Consider the following 11,175-nt stretch of genomic DNA (forward strand, 5'->3'; position numbering starts at 1 on the left):
AAATTTTTTTATAAGAATTTACTCATACTGTCATGTCTGTTAGTCTGTGGTATACTGTCTAAGTCAGAAAGCTTTTATTCATGAGATTGCTAGTAGATTTGGACTAAATGAAGCGAAGCCGTCTATCAAATCCAGATATGTAAAATGGTATAAATCGTCCGAAGGATATTATCCGGAGGATCCTTATTAAAAGTCTCGTGCTCCATATCAATAGTGAAGTATAGTTTAGCTTGGATTTTAGTAGACTTAGGTTGTGAACCATTTCACGGTTAATTTTAACTTTTGGTTAAAATCTGACACTTGAGTGGTTATTTGGTGTCGAGTAGTTAAATTTGACTAAAACTGTGGCCCATTTCAAAATTTGACGGACGGAAAGTTATTTGGGTTTATTTTCAACTGGAAATAATTTCAACTAACGAATTAGTATTAGAATTTTCATTGCGAGATTTTTTTCAGTGTTGGAAAATAACTATCGATCTGTCAAAAATAACCATGCTCTCGAGCAAGGTTATTTTTGACAACATCAAATTAACCACTCGAATGTCAGATTTTAACCAAAAGTTAAAACAAAGACATCATATTAACAAGATATCCAGCTCTCAGATTTCCCGAACAAATCATTGGCAACATCCTTTTCTGCGAGCATGTCGCCCTCAGGTGAGTCCGCATCGAATCTCATACATAGAAGTAGGGGAGAGAAATGTCAAATTCGTGCGCGCCAAAGTAGCAGGGCTGTGCACCCACACAATTGACATAACATGTTGAATGAGACGCCGTGCGATGGCGTTGCTGAACTGAAGATTGAGATCGCTCCAAGCTGACAGGGTCTGGTTAAAATTAACCGCGAAATGGTTCACAGCCTTAGAGTCAAAAGACACACAACTGTAGTTTATAGGGTACTCATACCCGCTTGTGAGGAATTCTGGCAACCGTCAGAAGGCTGGCTGCATTATGGCTGCTGTCAAAATTGTCCAGGCGAAATTGCGTCATTATCTCGCCGTACATGTCTTGATTATTTCCCTCCTTTTTTTTTTATTCGACTTCATTTGATATTCGTCAATCCCGCATGTACGTACAAAAAACGAATCTTGAGACGAGGTAAATGAGATTGAAATATGGGTGTGTTTGGTAGTGAGAAAGTAATGTTATTGGCAATAACAATTTTCATGATTAGTATATATGAAGGGCAATAACTTATTGCCTTTCATATGTATCTTTTATTGAAAAAATAAAACCAAGACGCTTAAAATGTAGAAACGATTCAAAACGGTTCTGCCAATCTTGTATGGCAAAAATCCGACAGAAAAGAACCGTTAATAACCGCTAGGCGAAATTCTCTGCCGGAAACGGTTGTTGCATTGTTGCCAGACTTTTGCCGGAATTCTGGCAGAATTCCGGCAAAAATGGCTGGCAGACATAGCCAGTCGTCTGGGAGGGAATCTGCCCGCCGCGTACAAGTGGGTAAGAACTGATCAACTGCGCTCTACACAGTTGCCAGTTGTTTTATTTACTTATTTTAATCTTTCGATGTTTCTGTACTCTTAATTTAATCCTAACATTTCTAGGTATTAATTAAATCGTACACTACACCGTCGAATTACCCTTTGGATGTTGGTTATTTGAAACAGAACAGTAAGGTATTACCCGATAATGTACAGTACCATAGTCTGGTTGGTGATCTTCTCTACGTATCAACGAATACAAGACCGGATATCGCAGCTGCGGTTTCCATACTAAGTCGGGAAAGCAGTTGTCCTACACAACAGGATTGGATTGAACACAAATGGATAGTGCGATATTTAATTGGAACAGGCCACTACGAACTAAGGCTTGATTGCAGAGCTGCGACTAAACTCAAGCTTTGAGGTTTCAGCGATGCTGATTGGGCGGGTGATACAAACGACAGAAAGTCTACTAGCGGTTTTGTGTTTCAAATCGGTCGAACTACTGTGAGCTGGGCAAGTCGGAAGCAGAATTGCGTTGCGATGTCAACTATGGAGGCCGAGTATATCGCACTCTCGGAAGCGGCAACTGAAGAAATCTGGTTGCGCAAACTGTTGCGGGAACTTGGTGAGGCGCAGCTAGAACCCACGGTACTCTACGAAGACAACAGAAGCTGCATGGATTTTGTATCGCTGAAACGGAGTAAACATATTGATACAAAAGTCCATCATGCTAGGGATATATGCGCAAAGGGTGTGATCCAGCTAGAACACTGCCCCACGGACAGAATGGTTGCTGACATTTTAACAAAGCCGTTAGGTCCTGTAAACACAGACTAACAGACAGGACAGTACACGCATATGTCACGACTGTGTTTATTTTTTTCATTTACGAACAGATACCAGATACATTTACGAACAGATGCCATTTTTACAGAATTACCTGTAATGTATTGATTCGTATACGTTCATGCGAATTTAATGCAGGATACAGATTTAATACATATTACCAAAACTATATACATAATTGTGCTACTTCTCATCCTCCAACGCAATACAAAATCGAACCCGTTTTGTTACAATATTTACTTGCTTCTGGTCTACCGCCACTTAATTTCGGATGTAAATTACCAACACAATAAAAAATAATCTAGATGAGCAACGTTGAGAAAAATAAATGGTTACCTTCCAACATCGCTAAAAAAGTTAAATATATTATCAACGTAATCCAATAATTTGTTGTGATGATTCATTTTCAAATATTACGATGAAATCAGGCATCCCTGCAAGCAGCTGATCGGTGTTGACAAACGAGGGGAAACCAACTAGTAAAAAACTCTTCACATAACACAAGGGGTGTACCGATAGTAAATAGTTCGCGCAGTACAATATAGGTGGAACTAGTGCATCACGAAAAATTATTTTTATAAGAATTTACTCATACTGTCATGTCTGTTAGTCTGTGCTGTAAAGGTCATTAGCGGCCCTTACACGATCATTAAAAGTGTCATTACTAAGTAATGACACTTCTGCTCAAACGCTCGTCATTACTGCTTTACTGTACATCATTACTTTTTAGCATTACACGTTCATTATTAATGATGAGTATTTGTAACTACTCCAGCAATAGCAATATTTTTATTTTCGTTTAGCTGAAAATAAATTTGATTTGCCATTGAAACGTTAAGGTTGATGAAATATTAACAATTGAAATCTACACTTTGTCATTTTTTGGCGTATAGTTCTAAAAATATTCAGCACTTCCACAAAAATATAGGAAGAAGAAATAATGTTGATAATGATGGAAAATCCGGAATTCCATCATTACTCGTGTCATTACTGAACTCGTAGACCTTACACGATAATTAAAAGTGTCATTGCTTTTTAGTAATGACACTTTTAATGATCGTGTAAAGGCCGCTACTCAGTTTGAGATGCGTCTTGGGCTCGTCAGGAAGGAGTAGAAATGAAATATTCAGTGCTTCAGCGAGGAGGAGTGTTGGAATTTACAGCAGGGATGCTTGTACACTGATTAAACGAAAAAGTTACCACCTTTTGATATGACATATTGTATTTCTTTTGTATTTTTCTCTGAAATAAAATAGAACGCATTTTCATAAACCTAGTCGTTCCACTCTGCATTGATTGTATTATACCGAAAGAAACATGAAGACAAGTAAAAATATTGATTGAAAATGAAAACTCCTTAGCAGCTCTGACACGAGCATTAAAAATGTCATTACTAGAAAGTAATGTCATTTTTAATGAACATGTAAGGGCAATAATGATAAATTCTCCATAAGCGGCCCTTACACGAGCATTATTTTTGTCATTTTTAATGATCACTAAGTAATGATGTATTTCAAATTTGATATAAATCTCGTCATTACTGCACCATTACACGTTCATTAAAATGATATTATTTTTTAGTAATGACATTTTTAATGACTCGTGTAAGGGCCGCTATACAAATTTGGAATGTCACTACTGTAGTAATCATTAAAAATGCCCTTACACGAGAATTATTAATACGCATTTAGATTTAGTTTTAGTTTAGTGAAATACCTCTCGAAGGATTCTCAATTTCAGATTTTAGTATGATCGCAGCACTAGCAGCCACGACAAGAATCCGCTGCGAAGACTTTACTCTCTAAAATATTGTTCTAATGTCAAGTTTTTTCTTTGTTATGCCAAAAATATGCGAATAACAAACATATCCTCGCATAAAAAATAGCTAAAATTAAACAAATATGTAATAATAATATATTCGATCGAATTCTGGCGTGGTCGAACCTGAACATTATGAATTCGATAGTAAGTCAGGGTAGATCTGATGGGAATTCGATCCAATATTGATGTGATTAAAAATAATACAGATACATTCCCAAATGGTACAAATAGTTTTCAGATACTTCGAGCCGCATCAGTTTACATTATCAGTTATGCGGGTTGTAAATTTATAAGCAAGTAATTTATGGGTGAACATTATTTGGCCGAAGTTTGTTTGTCATAAACTCGTTTGGCATGGCTTTTGTTTGGCATAATGTCATTTGGCCCCACTTAGAAAAAAACGTTCAACGGTGGTCCTTCACTGGTCCAATACGTTGGATCATTGGTCCAATGAAAGTCCAATCAATCGTTCAACGGGAGGCCAACACGGGACCATCGTTTGCCGATTATGAAACAGACCGTTGAACCGAATGCCATTTTTTTCGTTCAACAAACCCGGCAGACAGAGGTCCATTGTTGAGCCATTTTTAACATGAGGAGTTAGAGCCCCGTTGAACTAGTTTTACTGCAGAATTTCTGAAGTTTTTCCCACTTATTTGTTTAAACTAACAATACATACCTGCACAATACTTCTACTTCACGTAGAATAACAACAAATTTTCTTTCTATGTAAAGGTAACACTTAATTTTCACACTATTTTTGCAAGAGAAAAAACAACAACAAACCGTTCCAGCAAATTGAACGAATATTTCGTGCAATATATCGTTCAACAAGCGTTAAAAAACCAACAAAATTGAACGGCCTGCTGAGAGGGGCATCAAATAAAAAGACATTGTTTCATTTGGTATAATTTTCATTTGGCATAATTTTAATTTCCTTTCGATATTCGATATTTTCTAATTGCGTGATTCTTCTTGAGGACTCGTCGCATGATGTTTCCGTAATCAATTACAAATAAAACGAAATGTCTGCTACTACTACTTACTTTGTATAGTGTACTTTGAAAGTCTGAAATACATAGCGTTGGTCGTTGTGCATTTGTTGAACGACATATCCCAAGTAACAATTCGAATGCCTTATGGTTTTGATTATAATTTATTGGAGTTTTGAAATTGATTTATCAATCACTACCTGTTTTATGACAACTATAATAAGTGTCTCTTTTAACCAGTAATATCATAGTTTTCAAAGCTTCTATAAAACCCTTTACCTACACTAAAAATAAAATAAAAATAAAACAATTTGCACTAGAATAAAACCATGCAAACACTCTTAATATTGCTTAGGTTAAGTGTAATTTGCATTAAAAGAAATTTCATGACCGCCATTATGATGCTCTATACCGTAGCATTTATTGACATCAAATAAACTTTGAAATGCAAAAACGAGGAAATATGTTGGACTTTCATGATTCATTTACAGATCGTATGCACAAGTTTTATCGCCACAGAATAGTTTTATACAAAAATGACGATGAATCACAAAAAATAATTTTCATAAATCATGGAGACTTTCACAAAAACCGCATTTATTTCAAGGCGATTAGTTATAATTCTTATTTTTATCCTTACATTCACGATAAAAATAAAAGCGCATGAAGTTTTTACGTTCGGAAAAGGTCTCAAACTCGTAATTAAAATATATATTCTTACTGATTGCATTCAAAGTAGACATGACACACATAGTCAAGAAAAATATCATCATAACGACAGTTTATTCATAGCGGAATTCATTCCATCCAAAGAAATTTAATGTTGATCGTAAAGCTGGTTTCAAAATTTTCTTGAATTTGGAGTTTTAAAGCAGGTTTATGCTGATTCTTCATTTTGATTTATAAACCTTATGAAGAATGGTCCACTTTGCAGGAACATGCTCTTATAGAGGTTTTCAGTAGGCTTTCGTGGAGTTTAAAGTTTTATTGCAAGATTTATTATGTAGCATTGAAGACAGCTACAAGTATTTAATAATATTAAAAATGTTACTTGGGATTGCACGAAATAGTCGTTCAGTTTGCTGGAATGATTTGTTGTTGTTTTTTCTCTTGCAAATATAGTGTGGAAATTAGGTGTTACATTCATATGGAAAGAAAATGTGTTGTTATACCGCGTGAAGTAGAAGTATTGTACAGGTATGTAGTGTTAGTTTAAACAAAATAAATGGAAAAACTTCGAAAATTCTCCAGTAAAACTAGTTTAAAGAGGCTCGACTTTACATATTAAAAACACAGACTAACAGACAGGACACTCAAATTAGATTCTTCAATCATTTTAACGGTCATTTCGAATATTCCTTTATTTGGGACAGTACTCACATGTGTCATGATGGCGCCACGTTACCCTATCAAAAACATCCTGTCTGTCATCTAGACTGTGTTTATTTTTTCATTTACCAACAGAGTTGCCATTCATACAGAATTACCTATAATGTATTGATTTGTATACGTCCATGCGAATTTCATGCAGGATACAGATTTAATACATATTGCCAAAACTATATACATAATTGTGCCTACTTCTCATCCTCCAACGCAAGACAAAATCGAACCCGTTTTGTTACAATATTTACTTGCTTCTGGTCTGCCGCCACTTAATTTCGGGTGATAACTACCAACACAATAAAAAATAGTCTAGATGAACAACGTTGAGTCAAATAAATGGTTACCTTCCAACATCGCGAAAAAGTTAAATATATTATCAACGTAATCCAATAATTTATTGTAACGATTCATTTTCAAATATTTTGATGAAATCAGGCATCACTGCAAGCAGCTGATCGGTGTTGACAAACGAGGGGAAACCAACTAGTAAAAAAACTTTTACATAACACAAGGGGTGTACAAATAGTAAATAGTTCGCGCAGTACAATATAGGTGGAGCTAGTGCATAACGAAAAATTTTTTTTATAAGAATTTACTCATACTGTCATGTCTGTTAGTCTGTGTTAAAAATGCCCCTAGTTTTGGATAGAACGGGTAAACAGGTGGATTACAGGTTACAATATGCTAAAATTTATAGAAAGTACTCTAGAAGAATTTCAACTTTATAATAAAAAGGCAAGAACATTTTATTAGAAGTACAATAAAATACATACGATATGCTGGTCTGTATGCAGCACAGTTAAAACTCGTGTGAAAAGTATTATGGATAAAACCCACATATGCTTACACTTGCATCGAAAATGAAGTTTATTACACCCGTTATCAGGCCTTCCGAATGCTCATGCGTGCACAAATGCGACAGCGAGAGCGCACCGAAAATGTGTGTGTCGCATATATATCCTATGAGCGTGAGCGCCGACTAAAAGAGCAAACCAAAAGCGTGTACGAGACGCGTAGGGAGCACATAGAAACGGGATGCGCTGCTTGAAATTTCAGAGCATCGCATTTTCTTCTGCGCGCGACTCGTGCGCTTTGGTCTCACGAGACAGCGCACGAGATTTTTTATGAGCGCAGCTTGTGTGCTATGTGAGCCACAGTAAAAGCTGCTGTTATTATTATTTGTTCGTGCCTAGAGCGGTTCGTGCGACTTGTGTCCTATCCTAAAGAAAGAGATGAAGAGGATGAAAATAACATACAAACCTCTCGTAGATCGCATGAAACGAGCGCGCCGCGCTATCTCATGCGACGATAGCGCTTGAGCCTCGCTCTTGGCAGAATGCGATGAGACTTTACAACGAAGCGTGCATCAGTTTCTGGTGCGGTACGTAAATGTGCCAAAGAGTTCTCTTGAGAGCGGCAAAAGTACGTCGCATGCGCGTGGTTGTCTTATGAGAATGAGAATTTATTTGTCTCAGCGCAAAATAAAGAGCGCGCGTGCATAAGGCCTGCCCGTTATTTATTACATAGGATTTTTTTCTCATTTTTTGGACGTAAGAGTACACTCAGAAAAATATTATGGTAACAGTTACTATATAGAGGGCCAACCTGACCATGCGAGTATAGTGGTTTTCAGCCGACTAATAAATCAGATGATTTCAACAATAGTCAAGTTCATGTTTACTATAAATGGTATCGGCTCTAGAATAGTAATATTGAACAGTATATTGTATGAATAACTAATACGATTGAGATGGTTAGGCTAACCATGACCGAATCCTTATTTACATTGTGGTTTTCGCTATAACCAGAGCCATGGTATTTTTGACATTTCACTCCTAGTTATTTCGAAACTGAAGGCAGTGGTTGATTCAACAATGCTGAAGATCAGCAAAACATGAGCTAATGTTAAAAAGTTTTATGAATTTGAATTCTAGAACAAGAACAACAAAATAGTTTCATTGAATTCTATTTTATTTTTGCAATTATTACAATTTTATTATGATGATGTGCCTGGTGAAATATTGATTATCAACGTAGACATGGAGCAGCATTGCTTGGTTGCAACTGTTGATCCCAGGCTCTGTTCGGTGAAGTTTTTTCTGAAGAAGAAATGGAAGAAATTAATAGCCAAGTCCAGAAACAAACCTCAATATCCACCTGCCATATATTGTTATTCTTTCCGTCGGATTCGAGCGATTTGAATCCGGGAATCGGATGATGTTCGTCGTTTTTAATCAATCGCTTGATGTTGTTTCTACAGCGACCGATAACGAATAATAAAAATTATACAGGACGACGATTTCACTAGAAAACAGCCATTACCGGCAAAATTGTTGAAAAATTAAATTTCAACGACGGAAACTAGTAAGGCTACAAAATTTACTCACCTGCAAGACCTTCCAAATTGCACAATATAAGTAACAATATACATTTTTTTTAAATCATTCACTGATGTGTTACGAAATTGTCTGCTGTATTGTAACTTTATGTGACAATAACAAAGTATATCCGTTTATTGACAATTTGTATAGTCAGCACAAATGAAAAACATAGTCGGTTAAAAAACACTATACGATAATGTGCTTACTACATAAATTCTGTTGGTATGGACTACATGAATAGTGTTTTCAAACTTCATAATTTCATTTAAACCATGTATCTATTTATGGTAACATTATTATACTGTGTACATATTTACATGGTAGCGATAACTATTCAGCTCCTCATATATATCAAGGCTCGAGAGCAATTTCACCTTACTAGAAATTGTGATTTTAACTATTTGAGATGACTACCATTGTCAGGATGACCATGCCAGAAAAGTCATAAATACAAATAGTTTAGTCAAGTCGTTGTCTTTGTTGTCTAGTAATTTATACAATACAGATGGTGAATAGTCATATATCATGGTTGTTGCTACTATTTAAGCGTACACTCAGAAAAATATTATGGTAACAGTTACTATATAGAGGGCCAACCTGACCATGCGAGTATAGTGGTTTTCAGCCGACTATTAAATCAGATGATTTCAACAATAGACAAGTTCATGTTTACTATAAATGGTATCGGCTCTAGAATAGTAATATTGAACAGTATATTGTATGAATAACTAATACGATTGAGATGGTTAGGCTAACCATGACCGAATCTTTATTTACATTGTGGTTTTCGCTATAACCAGAGCCATGGTATTTTTGACATTTCACTTCTAGTTATTTCGAAACTGAAGGCAGTGGTTGATTCAACAATGCTGAAGATCAGCAAAACATGAGCTAATGTTAAAAAGTTTTATGAATTTGAATTCTAGAACAAGAACAACAAAATAGTTTCATTGAATTCTATTTTATTTTTGCAATTATTACAATTTTATTATGATGATGTGCCTGGTGAAATATTGATTATCAACGTAGACACGGAGCAGCATTGCTTGGTTGCAACTGTTGATCCCAGGCTCTGTTCGGTGAAGTTTTTCCTGAAGAAGAAATGGAAGAAATTAATAGCCAAGTCCAGAAACAAACCTCAATACCCACCTGCCATATATTGTTATTTTTTCCGTCGGATTCGAGCGATTTGAATCCGGGAATCGGATGATGTTCGTCGTTTTTAATCAATCGCTTGATGTTGTTTCTACAGCGACCGATAACGAATAATAAAAATTATACAGGACGTCGATTTCACTAGAAAACAGCCATTACCGGCAAAATTGTTGAAAAATTTAATTTCAACGACGGAAACTAGTAAGGATACAAAATTTACTCACCTGCAAGACCTTCCAAATTGCACAATATAAGTCACTATATACATTTTTTTCAAATCATTCACTGATGTGTTACGAAATTGTCTGCTGTAGTGTAACTTTATGTGACAATAACATAGAACATTCGTTTATTGACAATTTGTATAGTCAGCACAAATGAAATACATAGTCGGTTAAAAAACAAAAAAATCACGATAATGTGATTACTACATAAATTCTGTTGATATGGACTACATGAATAGTGTTTTCAAACTTCATAATCGTCTATCAAACCATGTATCTATTTATGGTAACATTATTATACTGTGAACATGTTCACATGGTAGCAATAACTATTTCGCTTCTCATATATCAATGCTCAAGAGTAATTTCACCTTACTAGAAATTGTGAGTTTAACTATTTGTTTTTATATTTGAGATGACTACCATTGTCAGTATGACCATGCCAGAAATGTCATAAATACAAATAGTTTAGCCAAGTCGTAGTCTTTGTTGTCTAGTAATTTATACAATACAGATGGTGAATAGTCATATATCATGCTCTTTGCTACTATTTTAGCGTATAGTTGAAATGACAATGAAAAACAGGTTGCGGTTACTATGGTTCTTTTCTCAGTGTATAGTTGAAATGACAATGGAAAACAGGCTACGGTTACTATGGTATTTTGCTCAGTGTATACATGTTATAACTTAGCTAATAATCGGTAAATCGAAAAATCCGACATCCCTAACCGTCAGAGATGCCAGGTCTGCAGATTTGTCTGTAAATCTGCAGATTTGGGGTATAGTGCTGTAGACATTTTTTGTTGTGCAGACTTTTACAGACTTTTGAAATTCTCGCAGACTTTTGCAGATTTTTTTTAAATTCTCACAGACTTTCGTCTATATTTACAGATTTTTGAAATTTCCGCGACCATTTTTTTTTTTT

The sequence above is a fragment of the Malaya genurostris genome, chromosome 2 (assembly GCF_030247185.1).
Source record: "Malaya genurostris strain Urasoe2022 chromosome 2, Malgen_1.1, whole genome shotgun sequence".
NCBI classification, from domain to species: Eukaryota; Metazoa; Arthropoda; class Insecta; order Diptera; family Culicidae; genus Malaya; species Malaya genurostris.